Raw genomic sequence first — 19,940 nt, forward strand, 5'->3', positions numbered from 1 at the left:
TACATTGATGTAAGCACCAACAGAAAGCAGGCTGAGCCTGGAATACAACCATGGTCCTCCAAGAAAACCGTAGGGAAAACAGCAGGGCTGGCTGCATCATCCAGGCCCAGAAAGTCCTCGATGGGTCAGGCCAGCGCCCGTGCCTCCATCGGGAAGGAGAAGCATTGTTAACAAGCAGAAAAATAAAGAGTTTCCGTACACACAGAGGGGAAAAAATCTAGTGGAAAGTTCAGCCATTCCAAAAATTATGCTCATAAAATATTTTTGAGCCAATGACTCTGCTTTTAAGTTATTTACTGAATCTCATACCCCAATGTGAACCAAAGTCATAAAAATATAATGACAGTGCAAAAGGAGCAGTGCTTTTCAATTTTGAGTCCCAGAAGAGCAATGCATGTTTTCAATGTTTAGTTAAAATTGTTTGAATGTCCAAAAACTGTGTTATGAATTGCTGTTGGAATTAGAATTAATTCAACAGAAAAATAAAAAAAAAACATCACTTCTCTTCCCGCCCTCCTTCCCATCCTCAACCCCACAACCAGTCTCCCAGGTTCCAGCCCAATCACTGAGGCTGCCACCAGGCAGGGAGCAGAGCAAACTTTCGTGCCTTTCCCAGAGTTGCCTGCCATCCACAGCAGCCAGTTCTGAGACACATCTTGATGGGGAAGTTTTCTGTTTTTGCTAACTTCCTGGCAGAAGGGATCATTATTGCTCCAAGTGGCATAAGATAAGGTCGTCCTCAAGTCAGGACAGCGTCAGCTCCTGAAAGGTGGAGTATGTCCCCAGAAAACTGGAAGCCTGTGATTACCTGAAGCGGGAAGCAGGAAGTGGTGCTCTTGCAAACACCTGCAGAGCCAGCCCAGCTCCAGGTAAAGGGAGGAGGGGCCCGGGCAATCCAGCAGGTTGCTCTGGACCAATAGCCCTGACTCAGCCTCTGCTGCCTGCTTCCCGTTATCCCGTTCCCCAGCCCCCTTTTCTTTCTACTTTCTCCCTAAGTTCCATCGGGAGTTTCCGCAGGTTTCTGAGTTCCAAGCCACCCAGAGCAATTCACGGTGAGTCCCCATCCACGCCTGCTGGGGCAGCCTCACCAGGAAAGGCACGTGGTGGCAGCCTCTCCTCTGGCCCCCGGGACGCAGCAGGAATTGAGAAGTGCAGCCTCCATCTGCTGAGTGACTAGGCTAATGGGAACCAAACCTCCAGCCGGAGCCAGGCTGGTGAGACAGGCCTCCTCTCTGTGGGGATGACGAGGCTGAGCCCTTGCTTCCCAGAACCCCTGCAGGTGTGGCTCACAGTGGTGGATGGTCCCGAAGACCCTGTCCCCAAAAAGGCAGACAGGAAAGGAGAAGAAAGAAGCTGTCACAGGCAGGAGACAAATTCCTGAAGACAGACTGAGTGATTAGCTAGCATCCTTAGAACTCCAAACCTTGAGGAAGGCGACAAAAACAGCTGAGATTTTGCAAAGGCACCCATGACATGCTAGAATGAAGAACAGTCCTTACGAAGGCTTTGTTAGGACCTCTCCCTTCACCCCAGGAGCAGCAAGATGAGGAAAGTAACCGATATTTGTCAAACACCTACAATGCCCCAGGGGCTGTGCTGAGCGCTGCCCCACTGCTCACCCCGTTCAGCCTCTTGTCCGGGGCTCAGGTTGGCAGGAGTTCCCGGCACTCAGAAACACTGCGCTTCATCCCCAAAGCCTCGCCATTACAGAGGATGGCTAGATTCCCACCCACCCGCATCAGTCTGGTTCTGGTCACTTCTGCACCAAAGCAAGAGCTCCCCAGAGGAGAAACGCCTCTTCCTGACAGATGAAGGAAGAGCATCACGGTGGCCTTCATGCTGAGAGCAAGGGGGAGGGATCAACCCTCGTCTAAAGTCCAGCCTCGCCTCTGGTTCCGAGATCCTTGTGGATTTAAATGGGTAGATTGAGAAGCAGTTGGACCCATGGGAGTCTTGCCCGTTTCCCTAGGACTTGAAAGAAATCGCCCGTCTAGGGATTTCCATCCCCACCCCTGCAAGTGGATGCTGAGTCCTTTCCACCATCACACAGAGCATCTGCTCTACTGCGAACAGCTAAGGCTGGACTGTGAATAAGCTCCTTGAAACTAAATAATCTCCACTTACATTTATCTTTCACACAAATTGTCTTTTATCATAATACAGCAGGTTACGCATCGCATTTTCTGGGTTGAAAGCTCTCAGAACTCCCAGTTATGAACTAAAGGCTGCAGAAAATCTTCCACCAGGTGGAAGCTTCCAGGGTGGGTGAAAACAGCACCCACCCTGACACCCTTTCCCAGCAGCCCTCCTGACTCAGGGTGCAGAACTGAACCGGCTGCTGCAGCTGGGGACACCTCAGGCGTCATCCTGGCATCCCCTGGCAGAAGAGGGACGTGGCAGAGAGAGGCCATCCAGGGCCCCCAGGGGCCCCAGCCAAGCTGCCCTGAGGACCTGGGCCCCTGGCCTTCATTACAGAAGAAATGGTACACTCAGGAACACAGGCATGGACTTTGAAGGATGTCGTGCTACCCTGCTAAGATAACAGAGAGATTTTTAAAAATCGAGACTCTAACATAAGGTACTTTAGGCAAACACTGGAGAATGACCTTTCTCTTCCATGTTGGACCATGAATCTATGAAAGGGAGAGACCGTCTTTGAGGACAAGCTTTTATGGCATCAATGAACAGACCCCTACACGTGTAGCCCGTCGGATCCCTTCACTCCTGGGGCCAGTGTGGGCGCCCTGGAGTCGACCCCCGGCTGTGGCATTTCTCACACCTGCTGGAACGTCTACAGCACCCGCTGCAGAAGGCACTGGGCTGCCTCCTGGTTGCCCAGCACTGGCCCGCGGCTTCCCGAGGGCAGAGGCCACGCGCTCAGCCCCAGCTGAACAAGCGATGAGTAGCCGCTGAAGTGTTGGATGGGCAGGTGACCGATGGATTGGCCCAGTGGGGATGCGAGTTAACACACGGGTGTCAAGCCAGATGACCCTGACTCTACCGGGCCCATTTCTGCAGCTAAGACATCGCCGTGGGGCTTGTGAAGAGCTGTGTGGACCAGCGCTGGTCTTGGTGGGGAGGATGGACAGCATTGCAAAACCATCGCCTGGAGTTGGTAGGGCGGCTCCATCCCTGGCACCTTCAAGAACCACAAAGACTTTCTGAGGACGGCTCTGAAATCAACGCCAGCCATGGGGTCAGAAGTCTGCCTAGCAGCCTCAAAGGGGCAGCCCACAGGCTCCCACCAGTAACAGACCTGAGCTTCCGAGTGGCCCTGGAGAGCCTCGTGGGGGGCTGCCTTGAGGACCTCCAGGGACACTGACCGGACACTGGCACACCCTGGGGAGCAGCCCTGGCCCCTCCAGGGAGCTTTCCGCATCCTCCCCGGAGCCCCCTTCCTCCTTCCCTCTTCCTTCCCCAGGCCTGGGGCATCCACCGTGCTCGTGTTTGCAGCATTCTCAGAGGTGACTGTACTGAGGAGAGCACAGGTTCTAACTGGAATCCGTACCCACTTCTGCAGGGAAACCAACCAACGTGGTGGGTGTGAGAGGGGTGCCCTGGGCTCAGGAGGGAAAGGAAAACCTGCTCCCCAGGGGTGAAGTGTCCTTAGCCCCCTGCCACTGCAGGCGCCACCCCCGGTCCCCAGTCCTATCTGTGTGTCGTCTCCTGAACTGAACGGGGTGTGCACACAGGTGAAATCCCAGCAAAGCACGAGCCTAACCACCAGCAAAGAAAACAGTTCGGGAGACACCCTCCCTCGACAGGGCTCCCTCATGTCTGCTTCAAAACGCAGGGAAACTGGTGGTTCTCGCAATGTCCCGGGAGAAGGGTCATCCCCCGCCTCTCATGTGCTTTTGGAGGCCCCCGTGGCCCAGTTAACTGTGCTTGGCAAGGGATGAAGAAACCGGCTTCTCTCTGCCCGCCCGATTCTGGAGCAGGTGAGCACGCAGGGAACACAGTAAACGCGGTCCTGCCTCAGCGCCAGGACCCGAGTCCTCCCACCGCCTCTCCCCAGGGCTGGCTTCACCGTCCAAGGTCTGCATTTCACTCCCCGCTCGAGGTGCCCTCTCCTCCATCCCCTCTGCGTCCCTCAGAGAAATAGCCTCCAAAACGGGGACTTGAAGGCAGGGTGGAGATTTCTGAATACTCTAGGCAAACTGTATGTTTTCTACTCATTTCTTTTCTTTTCTTTTCTTTTTAATTTTATTTATTTATTTATTTATGGCTGTGTTGGGTCTTCGTTTCTGTGCTAGGGCTTTCTCTAGTTGCAGCAAGCGGGGGCCACTCTTCACTGCAGTGTGCAGGCCTCTCACTATCGTGGCCTCTCTTATTGCGGAGCACAGGCTCCAGACGCGTAGGCTCAGTAGTTGTGGCCCACGGGCCTAGTTGCTCCGCGGCACGTGGGATCTTCCCAGACCAGGCTCGAACCCGTGTCTACTGCATCGGCAGGCGGATTCTCAACCACTGCGCCACCAGGGAAGCCCCTCTACTCATTTCTTCATCCAAGTTGCTCTTTGTCATTTTTCCATCTTAATTAACTGTGGCTAGCAGACTAGGGTGAGGGATAAACCCTAGTAACATGGACACTCTGCTAATTCCAGGCAGGGCTGGGGATGGTCAGGCTGCTCACAGAAGTGGGGTCAGCAGGAGCGGCCGGTCTTACAGTCAAGGACCTCACCATCCATGATGGTTTTCAGTCTTCTACACCGTCTGCTTTGATTTTCACGGAACTTGATGGTTTTCTGGCACCCTGACCCCACTGACTGCCCTCCTCTACCACCATGTGACGCACCAGGCCTGGGTTCACGGCCCGAGGAGACTGCAGCTGGTCCCAGACCCTCCTTGAAGGCCTCGGCCTGCAAGCACCCACTGGGATGCTGGGCGCAGAAGTGAGAGTAGGGGACCCTGAGGTGGATCTGAGTTAAGAGGCTCCCCACTTCTTAACGGGAGCCCTTTTAGCTCAGACCCACCTCGGGAGGAGAGCAGGCCGCTGCCCCCAGACCACTGGCCCAAGCATTCTGTACCAGATGTTACCACTTAAAAGGTACCCTTTCAGGAGCAATTTGACTAAATCCCTCCATGACTGCTTTCAGCCCCTCATAGAAGACGTTCCCATGTCGCCGGTCCCTCGGCCAAGAAGAGACTCCCAGGTCTACACTCGACAAGGCTCAGATGCTACACTCCACGAGGCTCAACCTTGGTTCTGAAACAGAAGCAGCGGGACCTGGGGAGGAAGGGAAGAAACAAGGTGCAAAACCCAGGCAGGAGGGGCCACTAGGGAAGGGCCAAGTGTTCGCTCACTTCCTTTTCCCGCTCTTCTGGCCACTCTTCTGGGTCCCACAAGCGCTGGGTCAGAGCTGCATGCGAGGGGACCCAGGGACAGCGTGGGGGGATGGGGGACGGGGAGAAGCCTCTGTCCCTTGAGAGGGCACTGCCGTAGGTCCCCCTTCCCCCTACGCTGCCCTTGGTGCTGAGGGTGTGGAGCCTCCAGGCCTGACCCCCGGTGGCAGAACCACTGCTCCTGATTTTCTTCCTTCCTTTTGCCTCTTCCTCATTGGTTGTTGAAGATGGGGCTCAGGCTAGGAATGGCCCCTCTGAGGCAGCCCTTCCTCCAGGGCCAGGGCCCTCGTTTTCCTCTCTAGCCCCCCAGAGTACAGGGGTCCCCACCATCCGGGCACAACAGGGCAGGGCTCAGCCCTCCTGGATCTCCCGCCCTGCCCTAGACCCTGGCCACCCGGGCCAGGCTGTAAGGTGTTCCCCAGGCAAGCTGCTGCAGGCAGAGTCCCCACTCCCCCATCCCCCTCCCACCCCTACCCACACTCCTCAGCTGGGAGGCATCTGAAGTGTGGATTCCAGGGCCAACAGTCACATGGGAAGATACTCAGCATCACCAGTTATCAGAGAAATGCAAATCAAAGCTACAGTGAGGGGTCCCCTCACACTGGTCAGAATGGCCGTCATCAAAAAGTCTACAAATAATAAATGCTGGAGAGGGTGTGGAGAAAAAGGGCACCCTCCCTAAACTGTTGGTGGGAATGGAAATCATTACAGCCACTATGGAGAACCATATGGAGGATTCTTATAAGACTAAAACCAGAGTTACCATATGATCCATCAATTCCACTTCTGGGCATATATCCAGAAAAGAGGAAAACTAATTTGAAAAGATACATGCACCCCAATATTCATAGCAGTACTACTGACAATAGCCAAGACATGGAAGCAACCTAAGTGTCCATCCACAGATGAATGGATAAAGAAGATGTGGCACATATATACAATGGAATATTAGTCAGTCATAAAAAAGAATGAAATGTTGCCATTTGCAGCAACACGGATGAGCCTACAGATGATCATGCTAAGTGAAGTAAGCCAGACAGAAAAACATATTGTATGATATCACTTATATGTGAAATCTAAAATATTGATACAATTAACTTATTTACAAAAGAGAAATAGACTCACAGACACAGAAAACAAACTTACAGTTATAAAGGGGAAAGGGGGGGAGGGATAAATTAGGAATTTGGGATTAATAGATACATACTCCTGTATATAAAATAAACAATAAGGACCTACTATATAACACAAGGGAACTATATTCAATATCTTGTAATCACTTATAATGGAAAATAATCTTTAAAAGAATATATATGTGTGTACATATATACACATATATGTGTATGTATACCTGAATCACTTTGCTGTATACCTGAAACATTGTAAATCAACTGTACTTCAGTAAAATAAACTTGTTTTAATTTTTAAAAAATAAATAAATAAAGTGTGGGTTCCCAGCCCAAACAGCAGACCTACAGATCAGAGTCTCTGTGGGAGGAGGCCCAGAATTCTGCACTTAAACAAGTTTCCAAGATAGTTCTTCTTTGGATCAAGTCTGAAAGCTGCTATTTTTCACAATGGTACCCAGCAAGGAGGGTAGGAAAGGGGGCACCAGGAAAGGGAAGATCTTTGCCAAAAAATGATATGAATCAGTGACACATGAAACTCCACAATTAGAGCTTCATATTATTGTCTAGAGAGCAAACAACTCTGAAAGGGTCACCTTCCATTGTACCTCAGTGCGAATGACATCATCAGACTCGTATGCCAGATATAGACTGTCCTGGGGCTGGATAGGCAGCTTGAAGCAGTGAGGGGAGTGAAGCAGAAAGAGGAGGCCCTAGGTCTGTAGGGAAAATCCACCCAGCACCCAAGGATGGCCTTGGATGGCAGTTAAAGTCCTGAGGTCTTAGGAGCAAAATGACTCAGCAAGTGGGCTTCTGACAAGTCCTCTCCATCCCCGATGAGTCCTGTGTGTGCTCAGGTGACTGGTCCACTCTTGCTGGTACCTTGCTGTCCCCACACAGTGGCAGTGACAATCTCTTCATTAGGGCATTCTGGAGTTGTGGTGAGGATGGCGTGAGAGGTCGCCACGCACCAGGATGCTAGGTGGGACTTTCCCCTTGTCTGAGAACTCCCCCTAGGGCTCCAGAGATGCAGACCACAGGGGGAAGGCGTCCTCACATTCTAAAGAGGACTCTCCGAGTGCAGTGGGTTGAATAGTAAGATAGTAAGATATTGACATGTTCAAGCCCCGACCCCCAGAACCTGTAAGCGTGAGTCATTGGGAAAAAGTGTCTATGGAGAAGTAATTAAGTTGAAGATCTCCAAATGAGATCATCGTGCACTTAGGTTAGCCCTAAATCCAATGACAGGTGTCCTTATAAGAGTGAGTCAGAGGGAGACTTAAATGCCAGACACTCGGGGGAAAGCCAAGTCAAGATGGAGGCAGAGATGGGAAGGAGATGGCCACAAGCCCAGGAATGCCCAGAGCCCCCGGGGAGCTGGAAGAGGCAGGAAGGACCCTCCCCTGGAGCCTGGAGGGAGAAAGATCCCATGACCCCTTGATTCTGGACTTCTGGCCTCCAGAGTTGAGTACAGATACGGCTGTTGTGTAAGTCACCAAGCTTGTGGTGCTTTGTCAGACCGCCCCGGGGCGCCCACACAAGAGGGAGTTAGCAGTTCCTGACCTGCACCCCCATCCACCGTCCAAGCCAGCAGGAGGAGGACTAGAGTTCATAAGCCCCACATGGCCACGACTGCCGGGCATCCCACAGGAGCGTGAGGCTGTTTCTCCTTCACAGCTGTAGCAATCCTCTCTCTAACCACACCTCAATTTTCTCTCGAAGACAGAAGAAGAGGCAGGATAGAGGCCCCTCTGGCTCACTTTTTATGGCACCAAAACACAATGACACTAGTGAAGGAATGATCAGGAAAGCCCATGAGAGAAAGAGTAATATTTATGAAATCAAACTTTGTAAAAAAGTGTTTTATTTGCTCAAATTAAACAAAGGAGAATTGTAAACAAATATACTGGAGGTTCAAATGGTAATGAGTTGAGATTGTTAATGTTGTTGGTGGGACAACCCAAGATGCTACAGGACCACCAAATCCTGCCAAGAGGCGTTTTCAGAATCCAAATATCCACGGTGAGCGCTGACTGCAGGAAGCCAGAAGGTTTTAACTTGAGAATGTGGTTTCTCCCCATCATAGCCCTTTTGAGATGACTACATGAGACCTCTGCGAATGTCTTTGTAATGAGCTTCCGTTTTAATTTTAAGAAATCGGTATGATGCGCAGCTTGCCGATTATAATATAATTCTGTAATACAAATCAGACTGGGCTTCAGTGTCTTTGAAAGGTAGTGTCTTAAAAATGGTACCTACAGGTTGCAAGATACAGATTTGGAACACCGGGATTTACATGAAATTATCACACAGGCTTTGATGGAGTCCTGGACGGATTCACAAGAGCAAGTTTCATACGAAGCTGTCTCCTCCTCTTTGAAAGCACCTTGATCTCTGCTCAGTCATCTATTAATTATATTACAGGTAAGGTAAATAAAAGTGTGGCAATATGGAGATCACAGCCTTCTTTTTTCTCATGGAGACTAAAGGTATCGGCTCCTGTGAAGTCTGCGGGCAATGAGGGATGATAAAGGCGTTCTGTGACTGAGAGGATGTATTTATTTTGACACATGATGGAAAGATCTGAGGTTCAATAGCTGAGAGCAGAACTGATGGGGCAGCACAGACAAGGCACAGGGGAAGGCGGTCCAGCGAGGATCTAGACTTTGGACCAGAGCTCACGGTAGGGGACATCTTGGTTTTAGAAATAGTGTTGTTACAAATGAACTTATATACAAAACAGAAATAGACCCACAGACATAGAAAGCAAACATGGTCACCAAAGGGGAAAGGAGGGGAGGGATAAATCAGGAGGTTGGGATTAACACACACACTACTATTTATAAAATAGATAAACAACAAGGACCTACTATATAGCACAGGGAACTATACTCAATATCTTGTAATAACCTATAACTGAAAAGAATCTGAAAAAGAATATATATATATATATATGTATAACTGAATCACTTTGCTGTACACCAAAACTAATACGACATTGTAAATCAATTATACTTCAATAAAAAAATAGTGTTGTCGTTGCGGCTTATATTCAAATAGACTTTATGTTTTTAGAGCCTTTTTAGGTTCACACTGGACTTGAGTGGCAGTGCAGGGAATTCCCCTAGAGCCCTCCCTACTCAGGCACAGCCTCCCAGCCATCAACACCCCGCCAGAGGGGTGCGTGTGTTACAATCCATGAGTCTATATGGACAAGTCATTATCACCCAGAGTCCACACTTTACATTAGGTCCTTCATAATTACTTTAATTATACAAATAGTGTTATGTGTCCTACATAGAGACAGAGTGTTCTCCGGCGTCTGTGTACACATTCCGGGAAAAAGTGACACACATCCCAGGGGTCTCATCACTCAGCCACATGCTCAGTGGATGCCCTACTGGGGTTTTCCCATGGCCCAGGTGATGTGGATTACCTGTTCTAAAATGCTAGGGAAAAAACACCTTCCCTGACCTACAGGGTAGAATTCTACGGTCTCCACAGTAACTCATCCGCATGGTTAAGTAAAGTCAGATTTGCCTTTTGGGGAAACGGGTACAATCCAGGATGAATCCCAGACAGATGAGATGTTGCTTTTCTATCCCCATCACCTGGTCTGGAGTCTGGGACATAACAGAATTTAAAAGTTAGTTGAATGCACGGGCTCTATGTCAGGTTTCCTCTTTTTCTCCCGATTTTGTGTTCAGTCACCTGTACCTGTATTAAACCTTGGTGCCGGGGTGCATTGGCTTCTACTTCCCATGTTCCTGATTTTATTTACATAATGCATTAACCTTTCGGTACATACCTTTACTGTAGGCATCCCGGACCAGTTTTAGAAATAGATGGGAAATAAGGAGATAAACCAGAGCGAATGTGTGCTTCAGATATTGACATTAGGCTCAAGTTCATAGCCAGTTTTCAGCTGTGACTGATTGCTTTTTGATTGCTTCCACTTGGTGTAGCTTACAGAGCTTTTCAGAAAACCTTGCTCCTTACAGGCTCTGAAAGGCTCTGGATGAACCAGCTCCTTGCACAAGGTGTGCCTGTGACTCCTGCACCGTCATTTGTCAAGTGCCCATCAGGCATCTGCACATTCCACATGCTGCGGGTGTGGACTCACCCCGTGGACAGAGGATCAGTCTCCCCAGGGAAAAGGGAGCGAGCTACAAAGGCAAGGGGGGCTGGAACATGTGAATCTATGTGAATGTGTTAGTCCATTCAGGGTGAAACTATTTCCAGAAAATAAGTTTTATCAGAAATACAACTCAGGGTCACTTTTTGGCAACGTTAAGGCACATTTTAGAGAAAAAATTGAGTTATTTAGCTGAGAAAGAAATCATTATTTTTGGACAGAGAGTTTTTTGACACTGTCTCAGAAACAGTCCAAGTGAAGGTGGATGTCAGAACAAGAAAACGTAGGAAGGGTCCACAAAGCCCAGCCCTGTCCCAGAATGACATACCTGAGAATGACAAAGGAGGGCCTTGAAGGTCAAGCCTTTAAGAGTCCAAAGGAGTCTCCTTATGACAATTATATCTCAATAAAACCAGGAAAAGGATAAAGGAGGCTGGTCGACTTCCAAGCTACTCACACCAGGTTTTTGGTGAGACACTGAGGAGACACCGGGAGAAGCGTGGGGATGATCCCTGGTGGCGCCCTCTCTAAGCCAACAGCCCATAAGTACCAATAAAACCTCTGGAGTTTGGAGATGTCCATCTCCAGGGCAGCAGCAAGGAGCAGAGGGAGGGAGGCTTTAGTCTCTTAAATCTCCATCAACTTTCCCCCAAATCCCAAATAAAAAAAAATAAAACAACATTCTTGCCATATAAACACAGCTTCAAGACACAACACCAAGTCCTACTTCTAACCAACAATAAGGCCTCTCTGGGCCCCAGCCTGGGAATTACAGAATAATCCAAGATGGACCACCCACTTCCTCAAAAGAGCCTGAGAACCAGGAAATGTAAGAAAAGCTCCCATCATCCCCCTGGGTATCAAACACCATCATCACAAAGGCAATGGGCCTTATTCACTCACTGGTCAAATCGTTGTCTACATTCAAAACCGTTCTGCAGCTCTAGCTTTCCATTTATTTATGTTTGGTTTATGCCAAGGCTGTAATGGTAAGCTGTTACACTTATCCATTTGCAGCTACAGAGAAGCCAATTTCATAAAGATGTGTTCAGCTAGCTAATTAATCCTGACCTTTTCATTAGACAAAGAAGCTACACAATTTCCGGTTGGCCGCAGTGGACACAGCACTTGAGCCTTTAGAACCTTCCCGCTGTCTGTTATCAATGAACAATGACATTTGGGATGGGAAAATCAATTTCTCCCTCTGCTCCTTTTAACCTCTTGAGCCATCTTCTTCCCTTCTCTGGACTCAGATAGCATAACTCACCATGAAAGCCGGACGGAAAGGGCCTTGGGCATGTCCACAGGAAACTCAAATCAGCTCATCAGCAGAAGGACCCATTTCCCCTGGCAAAGGCTGCTTTACCCAACGACCTAATCATACCTTTCAACCCTCCTTATTAATCCTTAAATGTCCCCAGGAAAAAAATGGAGTTGTTTCTGTTAATAATGCAAGACAGCGTGAGTGCCAGGCAGGCAGTTCTGGAAAGAAGGGTTATGACTCTATCAAACAGATGCTGAGCCCGTGCAGAGTGAGCTGGGGGTGGCCCCACCGCCCCTGAGTGGAGCCTGTACCAGCGGCAGGCACTCTCTCTGCTAACACTGAAATAAAAGGAGCCTGTGTGCTCAGCACAGGATCACGGAAGGCTCTGCAGCCCACAGCCTGGGATCCCTGGTGGACACATTGACGCTGCCCAGATGCCCCATGAGGCCGGGAGGACGTCTCCCCGGTTACTGAGTCCTGCAGACAGCCTTGGCCCCAGCCTCTCGGGGAATCGCCTGGCTGGAGAGCATGTCACCCAGGTCACACCCCTTCTGGGGATCCCACAGCTGGCTGAGTGAGGGGACAAAGCCGAGGCCCCTCACCACACCCCGGCGAGCATCCTTTCGAGCTCCCGGAGGCTGGCTGCCCCTTCCCCTCCACAGATGTTCCTCTGTAGAGCACTTCCTGCACCTCCATCTCCATGTCAGCATCCACTCCCCAGGAGCCTGACCTACAGCGGGTTCAACACTGAATCCCACCATCTCTAAACTGACCACCTGTGCAAGTCACTTAATCTGCCCTCACTCAGTTTCCTCATCCTCGTCTGTGGAGCGGGAATAAGAATGGCACCTACTCCGTATGGCAGTTGTGATGACTCAGGTAAAGTGATTGTAATGCTTCCTGCCAGTCGGGAACCGAACTGTTCAAATATATCAGTTATTAATTACTGTACACCAGACTGAGGTGATGGCTTGAGCAAGCTATTGCTGTAAACGGTTGGCTTTTCTCCCACTTATGAGATCAGCACTTTATGCTCTGTCTTGTAAACCAGGGTGAAAAGTGTGTGGGTGTGTATGTGTGTCTGTTGTTTTGTTTTATTTAGTTTTTGGCAAGTGAAGCCATTGGGAGCTCACGAAGATGGGAATAAGGTGATATGACTTACATTTTTAAAAGCCCTCTGGCAGCCTTTAACATCCAGTAGCCAGACAGGAGGTCAGATGCCTTTCCCAGTGATCCAGGTAAGAATCGATGGTGGATAGGACCAGGGTAAGCAAAGGCCCAGAAGTGGGTGAGCAAAGGGCCAAAAGTGGAATCCAGGAAAGAGGTTGGAAGTAGGGCCAGCAGGACATGCTGACAGACAGGTGACGGGGTGAAGTAAAGAGAGCCCCTTGGGTTTTAGCTGAGCACCTGGGAGGTGGTGTCCTGTTCATTTCAAAGGGGAGACAGGGTATGGGGCAGTTTGAGACAGAGGAGATCAGTGATTCCCTCTGGACGCTCCGGGTTTGGAACGCCCACTAGACACCCCACGCAGAGCCCTGCAGAGGGCAATGGGTAGGTATGTGGAGGCCAGGCTACAGGGCAGATACCTGGAGTCATCTGCACACTGACGCAATTTATAGTCATCAAGTGGACGAGGTCACCTGGGGAAGTGTAAGGAGACAGGAAGAGGATCCACGAATTGTGCCAGAATCCACAGTCAGGAGGAGCCAGTGGAAACAACTGGAAAGTAAGCAATTCCACAGCCAAAGGGGATAGTGCTTTCCAGCTACCAGCACTCGGTGGGGGGGGGGCGTCTGGGCCCACGTGCAGAGAGACTGAAGAAAAGGGCAACGAAAGGGACCGCCAGCGGTTGGATTTTCAAAACTGGAGGATGCGGTGAGCTGGGAGGGATCGGGCCAGGTGGAGAGGGGAGGGGCGCAGCCGCATTCTGGGGGCTCAGGACAGAGGATGGAGGCGGCAAAGTAAACACTGAGCGACATCACCTTTTGGAAGATGTTTCGAATGTAGACACAGTCGATCAAGACAGCAAGGTATTTATTGTAGTTTCAGAAGGGAGACATCAGAACACATCTGCATGCAGATGAAAACCATCCAGGAGGGAGAAAACACAAATCAACCTGATAACAGAAAAGAAAAGCCTCTGGTGGAAAAGCCAAGTCTTTAGATAGAAGGCAGTGCAGGAGCCCCAGGAGGGAGGCGGCATCCACCATCCTTTGCTCACGGACGCTTCCTCCTCCTCCCAGGAAGGGACAGGTCCCTGGGATCTGACTGGAGGTCCCAGGCTTGGGTTGGGAGAATGAAGGGGTTCTTGTCTGACTCAGGTGTTTGGCTGGGATGACGGGTATTGAGGTTTCAGGAGAGAGGAGGGTGAACTGGCCGCAGCGTGAATCCATGAGGAATACGCACGGGCTGTGCTTCCACACATCATCAGTGGCTCACGGTGGCCACCCCGGGCCTTGGGGCTCCCACCCAGCAGCCACAACCCCAAGGGCCTCCTTTCTTGCCCCACACGCGTCTCTGGTAGGGTGGCTGGATTTCCAGTGTAAGTAGGATCATAATAGATCTGAACTCTTGCTGAGGTCCCAAAGACGTCTAATCCCACCAGCCTTGTGGGATCCGGCAGACAAAGGGAACGGAGGGCAGACACTGGGTCTCACCCCCTCCGCCTGTCCCACCTGCCCCCACCAATGACACTCACTCCCTACAGGTACACGAGCCCTCTGGACGCTCCCAGGAGCTCAAGGACAAGATGCTGGCCTTGTGGTCTCTATGACAACCTCCCCACAGCTCAGGTCCAGTCTGGGCCAGCTTGGACCTACCTGTCCTGGGCCTTGCTCATCAAAACTCCAGACGTCAGGAGAGAGCATCCGTCTTCCTTGAAGGGTGACATCACAGGCGTGGGATCCCTGGCAATTCCAAGGCTTCCTGTGGCTTTGAGGGAACATCTCCTCTCCTTCCACCCAACCTGGAGGCTGAGCAGACAGATGGAGGCCCCGGTTGCTAGGGGACTGTACCAGGGAGAGTAAATGTCTCTAGCATCTCAGCTTATCTTCTGGTTGAACATCTCCCTGTAGCAGAAAACGTGCTAACCGGTGTGGCCACTGAGGCTTTTCTCTAACCTCATTTTACATGCTGGGAGGTAAAGGCATCGGTGTTTCCCAGGATGCAGATCATGGCACAAACTGAGCTGGCTGAAACCAGCATCCAAAACTAGAAGAGGATGGAAAATAGTGTGTCGCACAGGCTGTGGTAAGTGTGTTTTCACGAAGCCTTTCTGAGTCATAAATGTGAGTGTGAGTATACATGTCAGTGTGCACTGCATGCATTTTTATTTTTGTGCCATGGGCTAGTCTGTGCTTTGTACTTGTAAAAAAGAAAAGCAAGTTTAACTCCATGGTACTAAATGATATCCATGGTCTTGTCCTACCTAAGACATCACGGAGTGGGTGAGTGATCGCCCCAGGCTGCCTGGCCTAGTGCAGACAAAAGCCACACCACCACCTGGGCTCCAAAACCCCACGGCAGTGCGCTTTCCATCTTTCCGCCCATTTTTGGTTGTTATCGTTGAGTGTAAACTAGTCACATGGGCCAATAATTAGAAGAATCACACAGAGGATCCAGAAGGAATGCGATGAGGGAAAAGTAAAAAAGATGCATTTTTAAAAAGGAAATTATAATTAACTCATCATCAAACATGATGTCCTGAAGTAGTCAGTGGTGGTGTGTCTTTTGCCCTATGGAGTTACTGCCCAGGCCAGGACCATCTGGCATGTTTGTGGAGCCACCATGATGGTTTCATAGACATTAAGGGTGCGCCTGGTGTTTGTGCCTAAAGGAAACAGGGACCCGTTGTATAAATAAAGGGCAGGAAGACTTCCCCCAAGCTGCCTGGCAATGCTGTGCCTCTTAGCCTTTCACTAAAGCTCTTTTAAAAAATTCATTTCATAGCCAAAACAATTAATTTTTGAAATTTTAATTTTAGGAACTGAGGAATGACATTGGGGGCTTTTATCTGAGACATATGCCTGCTGAAACATTTCGGGTTTGGGGACAGTGAAGACCAGCCATTTTCACTGGGAGGATTCCACTACAGGTGGACAAAGGTCTATCTACTAGACATGCCTTCAGTGGGGTCCATACATGTGGTCCATCTACTAGACATGCCTTCAGTGGGGTCCATACATGTGGTCCATCTACTAGACATGCCTTCAGTGGGGTCCATACATGTGGTCCATCTACTAGACATGCCTTCAGTGGGGTCCATACATGTGGTCCATCTACTAGACATGCCTTCAGTGGGGTCCATACATGTGGTCCATCTACTAGACATGCCTTCAGTGGGGTCCATACATGTGGTCCATCTACTAGACATGCCTTCAGTGGGGTCCATACATGTGGTCCATCTACTAGACATGCCTTCAGTGGGGTCCATACATGTGGTCCATCTACTAGACATGCCTTCAGTGGCATCCATACGTGTGGTCCATCTACTAGACATGCCTTCAGTGGGGTCCATACGTGTGGTCCATCTACTAGACATGCCTTCAGTGGCGTCCATACATGTGGTCCATCTACTAGACATGCCTTCAGTGGGGTCCATACGTGTGGTCCATCTACTAGACATGCCTTCAGTGGGGTCCATACGTGTGGTCCATCTACTAGACATGCCTTCAGTGGCGTCCATACATGTGGTCCATCTACTAGACATGCCTTCAGTGGGGTCCATACGTGTGGTCCATCTACTAGACATGCCTTCAGTGGCATCCATACATGTGGTCCATCTACTAGACATGCCTTCAGTGGGGTCCATATATGTTGGCCCCTCAGGGTGCACATCTTCAGGTCTAAGTATGTATATAGGAGATGGGTTTTCACCTCCAAGTAGCACTTGAAATATGAAGCCCTTTATTTTTACTTTTCCAGAATCTCATGAGAGGTGCTACCTGTCCTTGACGCACCCTCACATGATCTATACGTGGTCTCCATGTGTTCATTCTGCACCTGCATTCATGGACTGGGACGCTCACCGCAGAACTCAGGTCTGATTTTAAAGGGCATTCTGGGTACAAGCCCAGAATGTCTATGTCTCACAAAGACATAGTTTAATTAATTTTATAACTTGAAGTGGAATGTATTCAAAAATATTTGCATTCTTACATTTTTTCATTACAAAACTTTTCTTTCTCACTAAAAATAGTCAGAAATTCATATTAGTGTAAAAAATAAACATGAGTCAACAGTATCTTGCCATTTAATAGGGAAGGCACAATTATCATTTTTGTGGATTTTTCTCCAGGATCTTTTTTAGTGTATATGTGGATAAGTACAGAAATATGGCTACATTTATATTTTTCCAGGATTGGGATGAAATCAGGCAGTATCCTTCTTTTGTCACTTAGCATTAAGATATAAACATATTCATATCCTTAATTTTTTTTGAAATTTGCTTTTTAATTTTTTTTATTGAAATATATTTAATTTACAATGTTGTGTTAGTTTCAAGAGTACAGCAAAGTGATTTAGTTATACATATATATATATTCTTTTTCAAATTATTTTCCCTTATAGGTTATTACAAGATATTGAGTATAGTTCCCTACTGTACAGTAGGTTCTTCTTGTATACCTATTTTATATGTAGTAGTGTATATATGTTAATCCCAGTCTCCTAAATTTATCCCTCCCTCCCCCCTCTTTCGCCTCTGGTAACCACAAGATTGTTTTCTATGTCTGTGAGTTTATTTTTGTTTTGAAATAAATTCATTTGTATCATTTTTTAGGTGAAACATGCTTTTTAAGGCTTGTATCTTGTGTGTATATTTTTCCATGTGGTAGTTAATTAATCTTCTCCTTTGAGACCTTTAATTTGATTCCAGGTTTCACTCTCATGAATAATGTGGTGAACAGAGATCTTTCCCTGAAACTCTGAAGAATGTCCTTACACCCTTCTTGTCTCCCCTGATACTTCCATAAACTCTTACTCTTATGTCCTTTTTCTTCTTTAACATAAACGGATAAATGCCCCTGGATCACTCTAGGGTTGAAAGTCGAAGTTAGTGTTCTTGCCTTGGGGAAAGACCATTCTGCAGGACCCAGAGTGGAGCCGACAGGCAGAGCCCGAGGTCCGGAGGGGAGGGCAAAGACAGAGCCTCCTTGATGAATGCCTGGAGGCCAGTGGCTTGCCGCGCATTTAGACAGGTCGGTTGCTTGGAGACAACAGAACTTGTTCTTCAGACCCCAGCTGCTCCTCCAGGTCTTAACAGTGATGAAATCAGGGGTTCATCGCACAGAATCTGTCCCTGTGGTGCCCGTGACCCGGATATCGGGGTTGGGGTGGAGGTTCAGTGTTTCCTTTCTCTTAGGGACAGTAGAGCATTTCTGCTCCTTCCTATTAAGTCCATGGTTATGACTGCCCATCTATCGTATTAGGCATTTATAAGTTAGTCATTAAAACATGTATAGTTAGGCTTTTAAAACAACCCTCCAAATTAAGCAATTTTTAATGGCAATTCAAGAAGCAAAAACGGGGTCTCTTTCCCCAGGAGCATGTCATTTGGGCCAACATGAAAAAAACGCCAGAAGGCAGTGTGTGTCTCTCTTTCCAGCCTGGAAGCCTGGTAACCAGTGTGGGCTCAGCCCGTTGGCCCGCGGGCTGTTCACAGACAAGTCGTGAAGACCTTTCACGTGAGTTCATCCCGTGGCTGGTTCCACGATGGACAACACTCTTCCAACTCAGAAGTGCTGGGGTGCCCCCCAGAGCCATGTTCCCATGGGCTCACGCCCCTCAACGATGGACGCCAGGTTGCTCCTGTGAGTGGGGTCATCTCCAGGCCCCCTGGAAATTCACGTTTCCATGACAGAGGACGCCAGGAATCCGTGTCCGATTTCAAGCAAATGGGATCCTGCTGAGCTCACCAAAGTGCACAGGGCTCAGGCTGCTGGCTGAAGATGCCAGACACCCCTCGGCCAGTCCAGGGAAACACGCCCACCTCATACGAGTCCCCTTAAAGATGAGCTCTCTGGCCTTCCGAGTGTCTAGGTTTTTCTTTCTTGGTCCCTGCTTCCTTCTATGATGGGCTGCTTGGTGTGGACAGGTGTAGACATCTTCTGTACCTTCCTGTGACTGCAATGCAGTTGTTTTCATTTTGTGAGACCGGGGCAGCTCCCAGGTTCTCAGCCCAGCTATGGGATTGGCTTGTCTTCCTGTTTGCTGTATGCAGTGGGGACCAGAGCACCTCCCCAGGGGCTTCCTGAGGAGGGGCAGGTGCTGATCTGCCTCTGCCTTTTTAGGATTGCAGATGGTTTTGTGCAAGACTCTGGCCTTGGTGGTAACTGACCAAGGTGGCCGGCAGGGGCCCGGCCTGATCACTCGCTCTCAGCACGGCGGCCGCCCCGACTCTGGTTGTTGTGCTGTCTTCCTGTGCACCATCCTCTCTAACTGGGGAGACATGGGCTCAGCCTCTGCCCGGCAAGGCTTCCGCCTCTGCTCCCCAAGTCGTCTTGTGCACACTCGCCCCCCCTCCCCGACTGTCTTCTTCCCACAGTTTCCCCCAAGAGATATAAAAACCCAATTCAGTCTTTAACAATACTAGAGCTGGCTCTAATTCACGTTAAGATGAATGAGGCCGCCAACATCTTCCCGGGAATGGAGGTGGGGTGCCAGGAAGAGCTTGCTCTCCACCGAGGGGCCAGGAGGAGCCCTGGGATGTGCACACTGCAGTCATGGAGGGTGTGCCCTGGAGCAGATGACTAAGTCTGTTAGATCTGATGATAAGATTTCTGTTCCTTTTTCAACTCTAGCATCTGGGAGTCACTGAAGATTCAGATATCACACTCGACATCTTCCTCTTTCAAACTCAACAGCAGTGGAGCCCATCTCAGCGTCTTCCACAGAACCACAAAGCCCCAACATTAACCCTTCCACACATCCAAACAGTACATCTGTTGAGGTAGAAAGAGCAGGAAGAGAGTGCTGGCTCCCAGCAGGTGAGGTGAGGTCCGGGTGTGGCTGGAACTAAGGTCGCAGCTCGAGTCTGCAGAAGGTCTTGTGTCTGGAAGCATCCTGATGAAATTGA

This window comes from Leucopleurus acutus (genome assembly GCF_964270905.1).
Source record: "Leucopleurus acutus genome assembly, chromosome: 3".
Lineage (NCBI taxonomy): Eukaryota > Metazoa > Chordata > Mammalia > Artiodactyla > Delphinidae > Leucopleurus > Leucopleurus acutus.